The following is an 18,209-nucleotide window of genomic DNA, read 5'->3' as shown; positions in this document are numbered from 1 at the left end:
CCTGAAGAAGCAAGTAGCCCAAGAATAAAGACAATGGCTTTTATATAGTGAATTCAGCAGAAAAATCATAAAACTTATTAACTATTATATCAAGATAACCAGATTTTAAAATATAAAACATAGTCCAGTTGGCAACCAATTATAATCAATAAGAAAGGCCCCTAAAAATATAATCATCCTTTATGGGATATAGACTCCATATTAAAAAAAAAAAAAATTCCTCTAAAAACAAGCATCAGAACATACAATAAATCTGGATTAAAGAAGCTCCCTTAAAACACATCACACTAAACACAATATACTAAGACGTATATAAACAGAATCCAAATCCAAGTCCTACCAAAAGCTTAGTTATGCCAAGAAAGTGAATCTCCATAAAATTGTTCTAAATCAATAAAACAGATGTTGTAAAATGTGTTCCAATGTCAACAATAACTGTAAATTAAACACAAAAATTAATGTCCTCACATCACAGACAAATGACAAGTGAATAATCATCAACTATTAAAGACTGACCACAAGGAACCACAAAAACGGTTTTACAAAATAGTGTTCAGCTATTCCCAATACAAATTCTAGTTGACCTAAGGAAAGTGTAAAAATTTTGCTATTAAAAATCAAGCTTGATAGATTTGTCACCTTGGCTTAAGATACACATTATAAACACAAACTGAATGACTTAGAGATATATAAGTCTACCAACCCAAAAGAGGATGGGCACCATGCTTTCTGATTTCAAACCATATTTCAAAGCTACAGTAATCAAAATGGTATGGTATTGGCATAAAAAGAGAATAGAGAATGATACAGAATAAAAGGACCCAGAAATAAACCCAGGCATACATGGTAGACTGATTTATGATAAAGGAGCCAAGAATACACAATGGGGATACAACAGTCTCTTCAATAAATGGTATTGCAAAAACAGGACAGACACATGCAAAAGAATGAAGCCGGACACTATCTTACATCACAAACAAAATTAACTCAAAATTGATTCAGATTTGGACATAAGGCCTGAAACCATAAAACTCCCAGAAGAAAACATAGTTCGCAAATTCCTAGACATAGGTCGTGGTGATTTTTAAAAATCTGACACCAAAAGCAACAAAAGCAAAAATAAAGTGAGATCGTAAACTAACAAGTTCTGAAAAACAAAGGTAACCATCAACAAAATGAAAACGAAACCTACTGAATAGGAGAAAATAATTACAAATGACATAACTGATAAAGGACTAAAATTGAAAATATAAAAAGAACGCCTACAACTCAATATCAAAAGAACAAATAATCCAATTTAAAATGGTCAGAAGATTAAATTTTTCCAAAGAAGACAAATAAATAGCCTACAAGTACGTGAAAATATGCTCAACATTAGGGAAATGTAAATAAAAACCATAATACAATATCATCTAACACTTGTTAGAATGGCTATCATCAAAAAGACTAGAAATAACAAGTGTTCATAAGGATATTAAGAAAAGGGAACTCCTATGTACTGTTGGTGGGAAGGTAAACTGGTGCAGTCACTACAGAAAACAGTATGGAGGCACTTCAAAAAAGTAAAAATAAAACTGCCATATGGTCCAGCAATTCTATGTCTGAATATTTATCCAAAGAAAATGAAAACACTAACTGGAAAAGACATACGTGAGGCACTGTTTACAATAGCCAAAATATGGAAACAACTTAAGCGTCCATCAGTAGATGAATGGATAATTGAACCGTGGTATACACAAACATACACACGCACACACAGGTCGGGGGAGACTATTCAGCCATAAAAATGAATGAAATCTGGCCATTTGCACAACATGGAAAGACCATGAGGGCACCATGCTTTAACTGAAATAAGTCAGTCAGAGAAAGACAAGCAGCATATGATCTCTTCCGTGTGGAATGTGGAGGAGGAGGAAGAAGGGAGAAAGAAGAAGGAAGAGAGAGGGAGAGAGAAATGTGAACTCCAGATATCAAGAGCAGATATGTTACAGGATGCAGGACAGTGGTAGGAGAAATGGGGCAGCTGTATTTTTTTTTAGTTTAAAGAAACTTAATTTCTTAAAAGGATGTGTGTGTTAATCACTTAGTCATGTCCGACTCTTTGTGACCCCATGGACTGTAGCCCTCCAGACCCCTCTGTCCAAGGGATACTCCAGGCAAGAATACTGGAGTGGATTGCTATCTCCTTCTCCAGGGGATCTTCCTGACCCAGGGATCAAACATAGGTCCCCTGCACTGCAGGCCGATTCTTTATCATCTGAGCCAAAGGGAAGTCCATCCTTTTAAAAGGATGGGTATCAACTACTACAAAACACTTACTTTTATTAATTTCTTATAAAATAATATATGAAATCTTTCATTATAAATATATCAAATCTAATAAACATGCACACACTCTTCTCTTCTATATCCTTCTTTTCCTCTCTCGTCTTTAAAAATACCTTATCCATGATGCATAAGGTTCACGTCACTGTTTTTGAAAATGTGACAAAGCATAAAGAATAATTTTCAGTTACTGCTTAATCAATTATAAATTCCAAGTGAGTTTGTTTACTGGCAATAATTTGCTAGCCAACGATCTAGATCAAGAAACTCAGTTTTTATTTCCCTTTCCCTGAATCCCCTTGGGGCAATGCCAATCTTCCCAAATGCTCAGTATTTCATTCTTTCCCTGCACAAGTCATTATCCCCCTCACAAACTCCATTCACATACCACTCTGGAAATGTCACACAAGTCCTTCCTAAGTTCTCTATCTTTTCCAAAGAAAATTTCCAAAAGCCTCCCTCAAAATGTTGCTATGCTCTATCCTCATATGCTAGATCTATCTGTGCTCACATAAAACTAACAATTATCTTCATGAATAATACATTTGAAACTGGGAAAGAATATAATGTTTAAGAACTCAAGCTCTGGGATAAGGCAAATAAAGGTTTGAATCTAGTTCTGTGTGACTTCTGGTGCTTTCTAATGAGGCGGAAGAATTGGAGCCTATTACACAGAGTGAAGTAAGTCAGAAAGAGAAAGATCATATATTAATGCATATATATGGAATCTAGAAAGATAGTACCGATGTCCTACTTGCAAGGTAGCAAAGGAGATGCAGACATGATGTGTTTTTTTATAATTTCCCGTAAAAATCTCAGATCCCTTATTTGTAAAGTGAGTATATCACCTCTCTTTGAATTGTTGGGACGATTAAATGAGACAATACTTGCAGTGTCAGGGATTTAGCAGATTCTTTTTATTTTGTTCTGTTATTCATGAAAGTGATGTAGACATAAAAACCTCATCCAGAGACAGAGAAACCTGCAAAGGTTTTTAAAACCTTTGTTTAAAAGCAAGTAGACTTGGACTTTATGAAATCTTCTCAAATCACCAATATTTGAAGTTCACTGGGTTTTTTTTTTTTTAATAGTTTTAAGACATGAAAATCTGTGCAAACAGGAGGAAATATGTAGGGATATTATTAAAGTACAACTGATCGACTCATTTGAGAAATATTCACACATACCATGCGCCAGGCACTATTGTAGAACTTAAAACAGTATACAAAATGGACAAGTCCTTGCCCTTGTGGAACTCATCTTCTGGTAAGGTAAGAGAAGACGTCACATTAGGATGTCAGACAGTAATGAATTTTGAAGCAAAACAAAGTAGGATAAGGAGACAAAAGGGTGGTTTCACACAAAGTGGTCGAGGAAGCAAAGACTTGCTAGTGAGACTCTGAGGGGATGAGCAATAAACAAGGGGACTCTAGCAACAGAACCAATGGAAAAGACTTTTGAATTTTATTGAGAAAGATGGTCAGTATTATGTTAAAGATGCTACAGAAAGGACTTCATTTTTAGCAACATACAGTTTTCAAAGTTTTTTTTTTTAATTAGTCGTGCTAAATCTGTTAAACACTAACTTCAACAGACTGCTTTTCCAAATAGATGCAAACTGTAGTTAAATGAAGAATATAGTCTCTATGTTTCAAATTATAGAATTTTAGAGGTAAAACGTACTTTAGGTAACGTATTTTTTTTCATAGTGGGAAACTTGGATCCCTAAAAAGCCAGTGATACATCCGTGTCTACCTTGGACTGCAAGGAGAGCTAACCAGTCCATCCTAAAGGAGATCAGTCCTGGGTGTTCATTGGAAGGACTAATGCTAAAGCTGAAACTCCAATACTTTGGCAACCTCACGCGAAGAGTTGACTCATTGGAAAAGACCCTGATGCTGGGAGGGATTGGGGGCAGGAGGAAAAGGGGATGACAGAGGATGAGATGGCTGGATGGCATCACCAACTCGATGGACATGAGTTTGAGTAAACTCTGGGAGTTGGTGATGGACAGGGAGGCCTGGCGTGCTATGATTCATAGGATCGCAGAGTCGGACACGACTGAGCAAGTGAACTGAACTGAACTACCCTGTTAGTTGTATCTTGCATTTCCTCTATTAAACAAATATTGGTCAAGTGTTACTGTTTCCATTCTATACAGAAGATATTTAAAAATGATTCTAACCCTCAAAGATCTTATAGAATACTGCTCCATAGTTTAATTCTGCAGCTAATTTTCACATGTGTGGCTATTTAAAAATTTTATAGCTATATTGAGGTATAACTGACATTTAATGTGTACAAATTTGTAATTTCTGACATAGGTACATAGCTGTAAAATCAGAATTAAGATAATGAACATATCCATCACACCCAAAATGTTTTTAACAGCATTCCCTCATTATCTCTGTAGTAAGACTCTGTCGTGATGTCACCTTTCTCACTCCCAATACTAGCAATTTGAATCTTCTTGTCTTTTTTACTCTATGAATTTATTAAAAGTATTGATTTTTATAAAAAACAGAGTTTTTGCTTAATCAATTTTCTTTTTCCATTTTCTATCTTGTTTACTTAAATTTAATTTTTATTAATTCCCTTTTGTTTGGTTTGATTTTGCTTTCCTAGTTTCTTAAAGGTAGAAATTTAGGCCATTGGTTTACGTTTTTGTTTGTTTTTTTCCTATATAGATGTACAATGATATAAATTTCCTCCTAATATCTGATGTACAAGTATCCTAATTTTAATATGCTAGAGTCCATTTTTGTTCCATTGAAAATACTTTTTAATTTTTGCTTTTGCTGCCTTTTATGATCCATGACTTAATTCAGTTCAGTTCAGTTGCTCAGTTGTGTCAACCCTTTGCAACCACATGGACTGCAGCACACCAGGCCTCCCTGTCCATCACCAACTCCCGGAGTTTACTCAAATTCATGTTCATGACTTCATTAGAAATGTGTTGTTTGATTTCCAAATACTTGGGGATTTTCAGCTATCTTTTTCTTGTTACTGACTTATTTATTCTATTAGGGTCAGAAAATACTTCATTGGACTTGATTAGATGGACATGAGTTTGAGTGAACTCTGGGAGTTGGTGATAGACAGGGAGGCCTGGAGTGCTTGATTCATGGGGTCGCAAAGAGTCGGACATGATTGAGCGACTGAACTGAACTGAACTGAACTATCAAAACTTATCTGATGTCCCAGAATATGTTTTATATGTTTGGTAAATAACCTATGTGCCTTTTAAAAGAATGTGGATTCAGCCGTTGCCGGGCAAGAGTCAAGCTGCTTTACAGTGTTGTTCCAGTCTTTCTCAATAAATCTTTATTGATTTATCTGTGTACTTGTTCAACAATTATTGAGAGAAAGTATCAAAATATCCTGCTGTAATTATGCAGGTGTCTCCATAATCTCTCCTCACAGTTCTACCAGTTTTTCCTTGGTGTATTCTGAAGCTCTGCTGCTAGGGACAAGACATTTAGAATCACGCCTACTTTACCATGATGAAATTACCTTCTTTATCTCTGGCATTCTTTGCTTTGAAATCTATTTCATCTGACAGTAATTCCAGCTTTCTTTTGGTTACCATTAGTTTTCCACTCTTTTAACTGATTTGGTCTTTATATTCAATGCCAATAGGCAATATATTGCTGTTTCTTGCTTTTTTATCCTGTCTGAAACCACCAGCTCTTCATTTGCCATATTTAGACTGTTTATATTTAAGACGATTATTGGTAAGTTCAGAACTAAATCTGTCCTCCTGCTATTTTTTCTATAGTTTCTTTTTCATAATTTTATTTATTTTCAGCTGTGCCGGGTCCTGGTGACTGCGGGTGCTGTTCTCCACTTGCGGTACACTCTCCAGCTGCAGTGTGTGGGCCTCTCGTTGTGCAGCATAGGCTCTAGGCGCCCAGGCTTCAGTAGTTGCAGCTCGTGGGCTCAGAGCTGTGCCTTCCAGGCTCTAGAGCACAGGCTCAGTTGCTCTGCAGGAGGTGGGATCCTCCCAGACCAGGGATTGAACCTGGGTCTCCTGTCTTGGCAGGAAGATTCTTTACCAGTGAGCTAGCAGAAAAGCCCTCAATAGTTCCTTATTTGTTTCTTTTTTCTTTCTCTGCCTTTTTTGAATCAACTCAGTTTTTTTAAAAGACTCCATCTTCCCTCCATTGTTGGCTTGTTTGTTTGTTTAAAGACTTTATAGTAAACATCTTTAAATTGATACAGTCTCCATTCAAGTGGTATTACACCACTTACCATATAAAATGGAACCCCTCCACAGTATGCTTCTGTTTCTTCCCTGTCCCTAACATTTGTGCTGTTACTGTCACCCATTATAGTTCTATGTATTTTACAGAAAACATATTCTAAATATTTTTCTTAAAAATGTATGTCTAAAAAAGTTTTGACTTTTGTTTTTAAAGTTATTTTTTCAGGCTATCAATTTCTAGGTTGATGGGTCATTTTATTTCAGTAATTGGCTCAATGAGTACCGCTTCAGTGTCTTCTTAGAATTTGATTATGAGTTGTCTTAGAGTAGTCTTTTTCATGTTTTTTTTTTTTTAACTAGGGCTACATTAAATTTCTTCCATCTGTGGATTTACAGTTTTCATCAAATTTGAAAATTTTTAACCATAATTACATGAAATATATTTCCTCCCTCTCCCTTTCCTTTTTGGGAACCCCAATTATTACATAGTAGGTCACCTAAAGTTGTTCCACAACTCAGTAATTTTCTATTTTGTAAAAAAAAAAAAAAAATCCCTTTATTATCCATGATTGAATTTGGATCATTTCTGTTCTTATGTCTTCAAGTTCATTAATATTTTCCTCTGTAATGTATAATGTTATTAATGCCACCCAGTAAGTTTTACACACGTAACTATTATATCATAATTAGAAATTTGATTTGATTTTTCCCCCATTTTCCATGTCTTTAACTCTTGTGAAACTACAGAATTCACTTATAACAATGCTTTCTAATGTCATTGCCTGCCAACTAACAGCTTTTGTCAGTTCTCATTCAGTATTAATTGATTGATTATCTCCTCATTACAGGTCAACTTTTCTTGTTTCTTACTGCATGCCTGGTAATTTTTATTGGATATCACACATTCTGAATTTCACCTTGGTGGATGTTGGATATTTCTGTATGCCCATAAATCTTCTTGAGTTTCGTTCTTGGTCACAGTTACTTGGAAACAGTCAAATCCTTTAATGACTTGCTTTTAAGATATTTTAGGAGGGCATGGGGTAGTGCTCAACCTAGGACTAATTATTCCCCGGCTGAGATAAGACCCTTATGTGTACTCTACCCAGTGCCACATGAATCTTGAGATTTTCCAGGCTGGCTGATAGGAACAGACACTATTCCTACTGCTATTTGAATGCCAAACACCCAATTAAGCACTTCTAATCAGGTCATTCTTTCTTTGACCTGGGGTATCTTCCTCATGTACACGCCCTAATCAGTAACCAGCTGAATACCTTCCTCTCTCATCTTCAGCGGACTCCATTCAGCAGTGGATACCATAACAGACAAGCAGTTACAGACATATCCATAATTGCAAAAAGTTCTATTAGACCTGTCTGGCTAGTAAATGACATTCCCACTGTGCATCATGGTAATTCTACACTTAACATATTCTAACTTTAACTGTCAAGTATGCATCTGCACACATCTATTTTTATACTTTACATTGTTATGTCTAAATTGACACACAAAATAATCATATCACGGTTTACTCATTTATGGAAATAATATTAATTATTATACAGATTGCGCATTGAGTGAGATAACATACATAAAGCCTAAGAAAATGACCAGTACATCAAAGACGCTCAAGAAATGGTCCAGTTCAGTTCAGTCACTCAGTCATGACCGACTCTTTGTGACCCCATGAATCACAGCACACCAGGCCTCCCTGTCCATCACCAACTCCCGGAGTTCACTCAAACTCAAGTCCATCGAGTCGGTGACGCCATCCAGCCATCTCATTCTCTGTCGTCCCCGTCTCCTCCCACCCCCAATCCCTCCTAGCATCAGACAAGAAACGGTAACTACTGACAAAAAATAATTTCTCTATAATTCCCTTCCATTTCACAACAATTGTACAATATACTTAAACAGGATAAGTGCTTTTGAAATTGCTATTATCACTTTGATTTTTTTAATTCAAAAAAATAATGAAGGGTGTAATACAACATGAATGAACCTCAAGAAAACTATTTAAGTGAAGGAAGCCAGTTACAAAAGACCACATGTTGTTATGACTCCATTTATCTGAAATTTCAGAATAGGCAAAGGTCCTGACAGCAAGTAGAATTATGGCTTCTAGAGCTAGAGGAGTGAGGGCTGATGGAGTTTGCCCATGGTATATGGTCTCTTCAGGGGTCGATGAAAATATTCCAAAACTAGACCATATGGAGACATACACGGTTCTATAAACATACTAAAAGCCCATGGAATTGACACTTTTATAGCATGTGATATATCTCAAAAACATTTAAAACTTTAAAAAAATTAATACATATACTTGAGAGAAACAAAAACTCAAACTGAATGACAAAAATACAATGAAAAGAAAGTTCCCTTATAGTCTAGAGCTCTGGTATTCTGTCTGTATAGAATTGTGTAGGTGTGTCTGTGTATGTGTGTGTACATTTGTGCCAAGATACATGCCAAATAAAGACACTCTTTTATACTTTTAAATTTTACACACATATACACAGAAGAATGCTAAGGTTTATTTAAACAGTCTGTGAATAAATAGAGTGGAGGCAATATATATTGAACACCAAAGCAAACATTGTAAACTTGCACGCATATCTCTGGAGGTAAATCCTTAGAACTGAATTCACTGTATCAAAGATAGGTGCATGTTTAATTCTGATATGCTCTCATATCAATGGTATATCAAAGTAGCCATACCCTGACACGAACAATTTCCCTATAGCCACAAAACTGCATTTTATCCTTGCAATGTGACGGATGAAAGAAATGATACAGCTGCATTCTTCTTATGAATGAAATTGAGCCTCACAGGTTTATAAATCTTTTTGTTTTTTGGTCAGTTAACTACTTTTTCATATCCTTTGCCTATTTTTCAACTGTGGATCTTTTAGAAACCATTTTTATTTTTTGAAACTGAATATACCTATGTGAAAACATAGAATTAATTTCATTATTTTCTATTTGCACCAAGAAAGAGGTGGTTAAATAAAATAAAATACTGTGTATTAGAAATTTCATAATGTACTAAACCAAAAGAATATTTAAGTCGAGTGCACAAATAACATGAAAGTAAAGTTCATTCAGCTGAAAAACACTGTTTTCTCTGGAATAACTTTTCAGGAAGTGATAGATTTACAATACATGGCTTCCTGTTAGAGAGCTTACAAAACTTGCAGGGAAAAACTGTACTGTGGCTGTCTTCACTATGTCACGTAGGATTATATGAAAATTATCCCTCTCAATGCTCTAACAAAGAAACAATACCATGATATGTGAATACTTTATAAACCTAAAAATAACCAGAAATACACAAAATATGACTATGACCCGGGAAAGAAGGCTGTTTTTACCATTTAAGCCTCAAAATGGTTAAAACACATATCCTGAAGTCATTTAAAGTCTACTAGTGACCTAAACAGATGGTGCGTTTAACTACTTCCTCCCACAGAAATCTTCTGCTTTTCTTTAATATCCTCAATTAAATGTTCCTTACCCCAGCTCACTGCCTTTGCCCACTCCTGCCTGAATGTGTCCAAAGATGCTCCTTGTTGCCTGGCCTTCATTATTCACATCAAGCCTGTTTCCTCCCCGTATTCACTGAGCCCCTTTCCTTCCATTACACAAATAAATACTGAAACCTCATCTCTGCTTTCTGGAAAAGAGCAATAAATTTCTCCTTGCCTCATGTGTACTTCATTCATATTTTTGCCATGCATCCACCCTCCCTCCCGTTCAAAAAAAACTGATCAGCTATTTATGCATTACTAACACTTTGCGCCTGAGCAAGCCAAAAGGAGAGAGATACAGAGACGGTCTGATGAGCTCTAGACCATCAGGAGACCTTATGATCGTCAGGAGAAACAGAGTAGCCAAGGAACCACTAGTTGTCACCTTTGCCTATATATTTACTACAGTGCTTGCTATACTGCCGGGGTATCAGGGCAACAGAACCACGTAATATTGATTCTTGTTGTCGAAGTCAGTCTAGTGGAGATGTAAGCATATTAACAAATCAGCCCAATACAACATCCTAAGACAGAATATTTACATTTTACCCTACAAGAGGTGCTCACCAAAAACATTTAACTATATTATTATTTTAATCATTCAATATACATTTAGACAAAGCTTTTTCGGTTGTCTGTATACCTTCACATCTCCAACGTAAGTTACTCAAAACACAAAGTGCCCAAAAGCAATGGCTATTCCGTGTAATTCCATACAAGGGCAGATTCTTGATATTTCATATAAGGCTGATAATAAATTTAATTTCTATGTATAACAACCATCTTTCAAAAAACTAAATATTACTTCCATTCATATACTTTGTAAAGGTGGAACTTAAGACTCTATAAGCATTTTCAATTTTCCTAAAAACATGGACCATTACATAGCCTCTTGGGGAAGATCAATGAGTGTTTTTACAATTTGCAATGTATATATTTTGCTTTGAACACACAACAGATCATTATCACAGTATTAATATGCTTTTAAAAAGGAATCGTCTTAAGCAGTGGGATTCTTAAACAGCTATGTATTACTTTATAATTTTTAAAAATCCTTATATAATTTGAATCATATAATATATAGTACATTTTTATAATCTGTCCCTTTGTTTTGGATTAACAGTTTTGCTTACTGATTTTTTTTAAGTTTCCTTTCCTTGACATGACAAATACAGGAAAAGTACAAAATACCTTGGGGACTTCAGGGCCACAAATACCTGACTACTAGTAAGAAAGAAGTCTGGTGTCTCCAAATTAAGAGTATGAACTTCATCAAATCACTTCCATCCTTTAAACCTTAATTTTTCATCTTTAAGAAACAGGGCACTCAAAGCCGGTGCACTGGGACAACCCTGAGGGATGGGATGGGGAGGGAAGTGGGAGGAGGGTTCAGGATGGGGGACACATGTACACCCATGGCGGAGTCATGTCAATGTATGGCAAAAGTAATTAGCCTCCAATTAAAATAAATTAATTTTTTTAAAAAAAAAGAGATGTTAGATTAATCTCTAGGATCACAACTCCAAAATTCTATGATTCCATGAGTCAACTTTTTTCAGTGCACAACAAAATTATTTCAAAGCAAACTGTCACTAATATATGATGAGCCAAACCTCAGAATATATGCATATACTAAGCAAAAGCTGGAATCAAGATTGCCGGGAGAAATATCAATAACCTCAGATATGCAGATGACACCACACTTATGGTAGAAAGTGAAGAGGAACTCAAAAGCCTCTTGATGAAAGTGAAAGAGGAGAGTGAAAAGGTTGGCTTGAAGCTCAACATTCAGAAAACAAAGATCATGGCATCAGGTCCCATCACTTCATGGGAAATGGGGAAACAGTAGAAACAGTGTCAGACTTTATTTTTTTGGGCTCCAAAATCACTGCAGATGCTGATTGCAGCCATGAAATTAAAAGACGCTTGCTCCTTGGAAGGAAAGTTATGACCAACCTTGATAGTATATTAAAAAGCAGAGACATTACTTTGCCAACCAAGGTCTGTCTAGTCAAGGCTATGGTTTTTCCCGTGGTCATGTATGGATGTGAGAGTTGCACTGTGAAGAAAGCTGATCGCCGAAGAATTGATGCTTTTGAAATGTGGTGCTGGAGAAGACTCTTGAGAGTCCCTTGGACTGCAAGGAGATCCAACCAGTCCATTCTAAAGGAGATCAGTCCTGGGTGTTCACTGGAAGGACTGATGCTAAAGCTGAAACTCCAATACTTTGGCCACCTCATGCGAGGAGTTGACTCACTGGAAAAGACTCTGATGCTGGGAGGGATTGGGGGTGGGAGGAGAAGGGGACGACAGAGAATGAGATGGCTGGATGACATCACCGACTTGATGGACATGAGTGTGAGTGAACTCCGGGAGCTGGAGATGGACAGGGAGGCCTGGCGTGCTGTGATTCATGGGGTCGCAGAGAGTCGGACACGACTGAGCGACTGAACTGAACTGAAGCAAAAGAGAGCATTCTCTCTGACTGTACTGAAGGTGGGAAATCCCACTAGGTATGCCAGCTCGGCCCAGGCTCCTCCTTGCACTGCTCACCTTTCTTGATTTATACCTTCAAGGTCAGCAAAAACAGTCTGGCAACATGTTAACCTTGACATTTTCCAGGTGTGGAAACAGTTATGTTAGATAGAGGCAAGGAAGTACGGACTGTATGATGTGCTGTCCTTTTATGGTAAATAGGTAAGCTGCATTTTGTCTTCCATAAAAGTGAAACAATTTACAGAATCTAACTATAGAACTAACTATAGAACTTCCATATGAAGTATCTTATACAACCTGAACATTTTAATCCTTATTACAACACAATTCTAATTTGGCTGGCAAATTAAAAAGAAAAAGCTTTAAATTACAACTTACTATTTAAAGGATTACAGATAAAGGTTTGGACAATTAAAAAAAAAAGACTTTAAAAGAAAACTCAATGGTCAAGTGAAAACCACCATGTGAATTCACTCTCTAAACAAAATACTTATTGAAAGCATATTCTCTAAATCGATACTACAAGAATCAATTCAACATTATCATCAAACACCCACAGCACTTTATTTTTATCCCTATTATTATCATATAAAGGAAATGCAGTTACTGGAAGCAAAAGTTGTCTAGTGACATATTTAAAAGCTTAAAAAATATCAAGATATTCAGCTGCTGCTTTTCGTTCCCATACCCATTTCTCTATTTTACAGTCAATTAGTTGGTTATTAAAAGTCATTAAAAAGGCAAATCAAAGCGAACAAGAAAGGAAATGTGAAAAGGAAGCATAAGGAGCCAAAAAGAAACCATAAGAGTGTTTACAGTTAAAGGTAAATTATACAAATAAACAATAAAGAACCACAGAACAGAGAGAGAGGGGAAAGTGGGAGAGTAGACCAGACAATGAACTGCTGCTGACTAGCAACGCCAGGCACCGTGTATTTTAAAAACATTACCTCTAATCTTAATAATAGCTCTTCAAGGTAGGTGTTTGGTTTTCTGTTGTTATTTTTCGCGGGTAGGAATTGGAGGATGATTGCTTTACAACGTTGCGTTGGTTTCTGCCATAGGGCAACATGCTCCTGCTGCTGCTGCTGCTAAGTCACTTCACACGTGTCCAACTCTGTGTGACCCCATAGACGGCAGCCCAGCAGGCTCCCCTGTCCCTGGGATTCTCCAGCAGTAAGTCTGCATACAATCCCCTCCCTCTGGAACTTCCCTCCCTGTCCCCCCACCCCACCTCACCCCTCTAGGTTGTCAGAGCACCAGGACACCAGGCTGAGCTCCAAAGTAGGTTTTTAATCATTCCCATTTTAGAGATGAGGCAACTAGACTTGGCAAGTACGCTGCTGCTGCTGCTGCTGCTAAGTCACTTCAGTCATGTCCGACTCTGTGTGACCCTACAGACAGAAGCCCACCAGGCTCCCCCGTCCCTGGGATTCTCCAGGCAAGAACACTGGAGTGGGTTGCCATTGCCTTCGCTACTCACTTAAAATCACAAAATATTTAAGTGGCTGAACTAAGACTCAGCAAGGACTGTCTGATTTCAGATTCAAGGCTTTTAATTATATCCCTCTGCCTCTAGAAAAACTTTAAATGGTGATCAGGTAGCTACTGTGCTTCCAAGGTAGGGATAATCCCTATAATGCTTCCTATATATAATATATATATATATATACATATTTTTTAAATAGGTATCTGTCCTTTAAGAAAGGGGAGAGAGATGAGGGGAAACCTTCCACAGTTCAGCATAATAATTAAAATAATAGTGCAAAACTAACATTAATTACTGATGTTACTGAATGCTCCCTATATGTCACATGCTATATTTTGTGCTTGACATACACCACTTAATATAATCCTCAAAATAGGCTTGTACTGTAGGGGTTATTATCCCCACTTCAGAGATGAGCCTTAGAGAGACAGACAATACTGGGATTAAGTCAGATTTGGCAACCAGGTATAACTGCATGGTCATGGATTTCTCTCAGAAACTTCTTCAAAAACTCCCATTAGAGAATTATGGCTTTTATAAATTTCATTCAGCTTAATTATAATAAAACACTCAGCTAAGATACAGTCTTTGAAGCACAAATCAAAACTACGATGAGGTACCACCTCTCATAAATTGTTTAAAAGTCTACAAACAACAAATGCCAGACAAGGTGTGGAGGAAAAGGAATTCCTATGGTGTTGGGTGTTGGTGGAAATGTAAATGGGTGCAGCGACTATGGAAAATAGCAAGGGGGTTCCTTAAAGAACTAAAAACAGAGTTGCCATATGATCTGGCAATCCTACTCCTGGGAATATAAACAAAGAACACTATGATCTGAAAAATTACATGCACCCCAATGTTCACTGAAGCACTAGTTACAAAAGCCAGAACATGGAAGCAACCTAAATGTCCATCAACAGAGGAATGGATAAACATGTGGTTCACACACACACACACACACACACACACACACACACACACAGAGGAATATTACTCAGCCATTAAAAAGAATGAAATAATGCCACCTGCAGCGACATTGATGAACCTAGAGACTGTCACAATGAGTGAAGTAAGTAAGTAAGTCAAACAGAGAAGGAGAAATACCATGGGACATCTCTTATATGTGGAATCTAAAAAGAAAAGATACAAATGAATTTGCAAAACAGAGACTCACAGACTTAGAGAAGGAACTTACAGTTGCAGAGGGGGAAGGATGGAGGGCAGGGATAGTTGGGGAGTTTGGGATGAACATATTCATACTGCCATATTTAAAATGGATAATCAACAGGAACTACTGTACAGCACATGGGACTCTGATGAATGTTATATGGCAGCCTGGAAGGGTGGGAGTTGGGGTGGAAGGGATATATGTATATGCATGGCAGACTCCCTTAGCTGTTCACCTGAAACTATCACAACATGGTTAATCGCCTATACCCTAATACAAAATAAAAAGCTTTTGTAAAAAAGATGTGGTGTGTATATATATATATACATATATATATAATGTATGTATATATAATGTATATATATATAATGGAGTACTACTCAGCTTGGAAGGAAAGTTATGACCAACCTTGATAGTATATTAAAAAGCAGAGACATTACTTTGCCAACAAAGGTCCGTCTAGTCAAGGCTATGATTTTTCCCGTGGTCATGTATGGATATGAGAGTTGGACTGTGAAGAAAGCTGATCGCTGAAGAACTGATGCTTTTGAACTGTGGTGCTGGAGAAGACTCTTGAGAGTCCCTTGGACTGCAAGGAGATCCAACCAGTCCATTCTAAAGGAGATCAATCCTGGGTGTTCACTGGAAGGACTGATGCTAAAGCTGAAACTGCAATACTCTGGCCACCTCCTGTGACGAGTTGACTCACTGGAAAAGACTCTGATGCTGGGAAAGGTTGGGGGCGGGAGGAGAAGGGGACGACAGAGAATGAGATGGCTGGATGGCATCACCGACTCTGTGGACATGAGTTTGAGTGAACTCTGGGAGTCGGTGACGGACAGGGAGGCCTGGCGTGCTGTGATTCATGGGGTCGCGGAGAGTCGGACACGACTAAGCGAGTGAACTGAACTGACCTGAACTGAACTCAGCCATAAAAAAGAAATAACACCATTTGCAGCGACATAGATGGACCCAGAGATTAACATACTACATGAAGTCAGAAAGAGAAAGACAAATATCAAATGATAGCACTATATGTGGAATCTAAATATGATACAAATGAACCTATTTACAAAACAGAAACACATTCACATAGAAAACAAATTTAGGGCTATTAGTGGAGGAGGGATAAATTAGGAGTTTAGGATTAGTGCATACAAACTACTATATTTAAAATAGAAAAACAACAAAGTCTTACTGCATAGGACAATATACTGTCTTATACTGTAATAAATCATAGTGGAAATATATATATATATATATGATGCTGGGAGGGATTGGGGGCAGGAGAAGGGGACGACAGAGAATGAGATGGCTGGATGGCATCACCGACTCTGTGGACATGAGTTTGAGTGAACTCCGGGAGTCGGTGATGGCCAGGGAGGCCTGGCGTGCTGTGATTCATGGGGTCGTGGAGAGTCGGACACGACTGAGCGACTGAACTGAACTGAACTGAACTGATATATTTAACACATCAGTTCAGTTCAGTTGCTTAGTTGTGTCCGACTCTTTGTGACCCCATAGACTGTAGCATGCCAGGCTTCCCTGTCCATCACCAACTCCCAGAGTTTATTCAAACTCATGGCCATTGAGTCGATGATGCCATCCAACCACCTCATCCTCTGTGGTTCCCTTCTCCTCCTGCCTTCAATCTTTCCCAGCATCAGAGTCTTTTCCAATGAATCAGTTTTTCACATCAGGTGGCCAAAGTATTGGAGCTTCAGCATCAGCCCTTCCAAAGAATATTCAGGACTGATAACATATGTATATGTATAACTGAATTACTTCCCTTGCAGCTCAATCAGAAAAGAATCTGCAGGAAGGCAGGAGACCTGGGTTCAATTCCTAGGTCGGAAAGATCCCCTCGAGAAAGAAATGGCAACCCATTCCAGAATTCTTGCCTGGAGAATCCCACGGCAGAGCAGCCTGGCAGGCTACAGTCCGTGGGATTGTAAGAGTCAGACATGATTTGGCAGCTAAACCACCACCACCATACATACCATAAACTAACACAACAGCTATAAATCAGTAAATAATTTAAAAATTAGAAAAAGATATAGTCTCTGTTATAGACTGGACTACTTACATTATGAATCAGATTTAAGAAAAGCAAAAGTGACCAAAAAATTTCCATAATCCTCAAAACGTGTACAAAATATTCATTCTAGTAAAAAAAAAAAAAAAAAAAAAAACATTTTTTACATTTTGAAACTACGTAACCTAATATCAAAGATCATGGCATCTGGTCCTATCACTTAATGGGAAATAGATGGAAAAACAGTGGAAACAGTGTCAGACTTTATTTTCTTGGGCTCCAAAATCACTGCAGACGCTGATTGCAGCCATGAAATTAGAAGACACTTACTCCTTGGAAGGAAAGTTATGACCAACCTTGATAGTATATTAAAAGGCAGAGACATTACTTTGCCAACCAAGGTCCGTCTAGTCAAGGCAATGTTTTTTCCCGTGGTCATGTATGGATGTGAGAGTTGGACTGTGAAGAAAGCTGATCGCCGAAGAATTGATGCTTTTGAACTGTGGTGCTGGAGAAGACTCTTGAGAGTCCCTTATACCGCAAGGAGATCCAACCAGTCCATTCTAAGGGAGATCGATCCTGGGTGTTCTTTGGAAGGACTGATGGTAAAGCTGAAACTGCAATACTTTGGCCACCTCATGTGACGAGTTGACTCACTGGAAAAGACTCTGATGCTGGGAAAGGTTGGGGGCGGGAGGAGAAGGGGACGACAGAGAATGAGATGGCTGGATGGCATCACCAACTCTGTGGACATGAGTTTGAGTGAACTCCGGGAGTTGGTGATGGACAGGGAGGCCTGGCGTGCTGTGATTCATGGGGTCGCGGAGAGTCGGACACGACTGAGCGACTGAACTGAACTGAACTGAACCTAATATCACAATCAAAGAAACACAGTTTTTACATTTTGAAACTAAGTAACTTAAATATCACAATCAAAACCTTAAAACCTTACACATTGGCAT

At 37.7% G+C, this 18,209-nt stretch overlaps 1 protein-coding gene across 2 annotated transcripts in view; it reads right to left on the bottom strand.

Annotated features, from left to right (window-relative positions):
* Window positions 1–18,209, bottom strand: part of TMEM135 (transmembrane protein 135) — a 279,124-nt gene that overhangs the window by 79,418 nt on the left and 181,497 nt on the right. The window lies entirely within an intron of this gene.

This window comes from Moschus berezovskii, chromosome 25 (genome assembly GCF_049115385.1).
Source record: "Moschus berezovskii isolate FMDL1 chromosome 25, NW_MosBer_1.0, whole genome shotgun sequence".
NCBI lineage: Eukaryota > Metazoa > Chordata > Mammalia > Artiodactyla > Moschidae > Moschus > Moschus berezovskii.
Note: the sequence above shows the minus strand (reverse complement) of the source record. Positions and strands in the feature narration are given on the sequence as shown.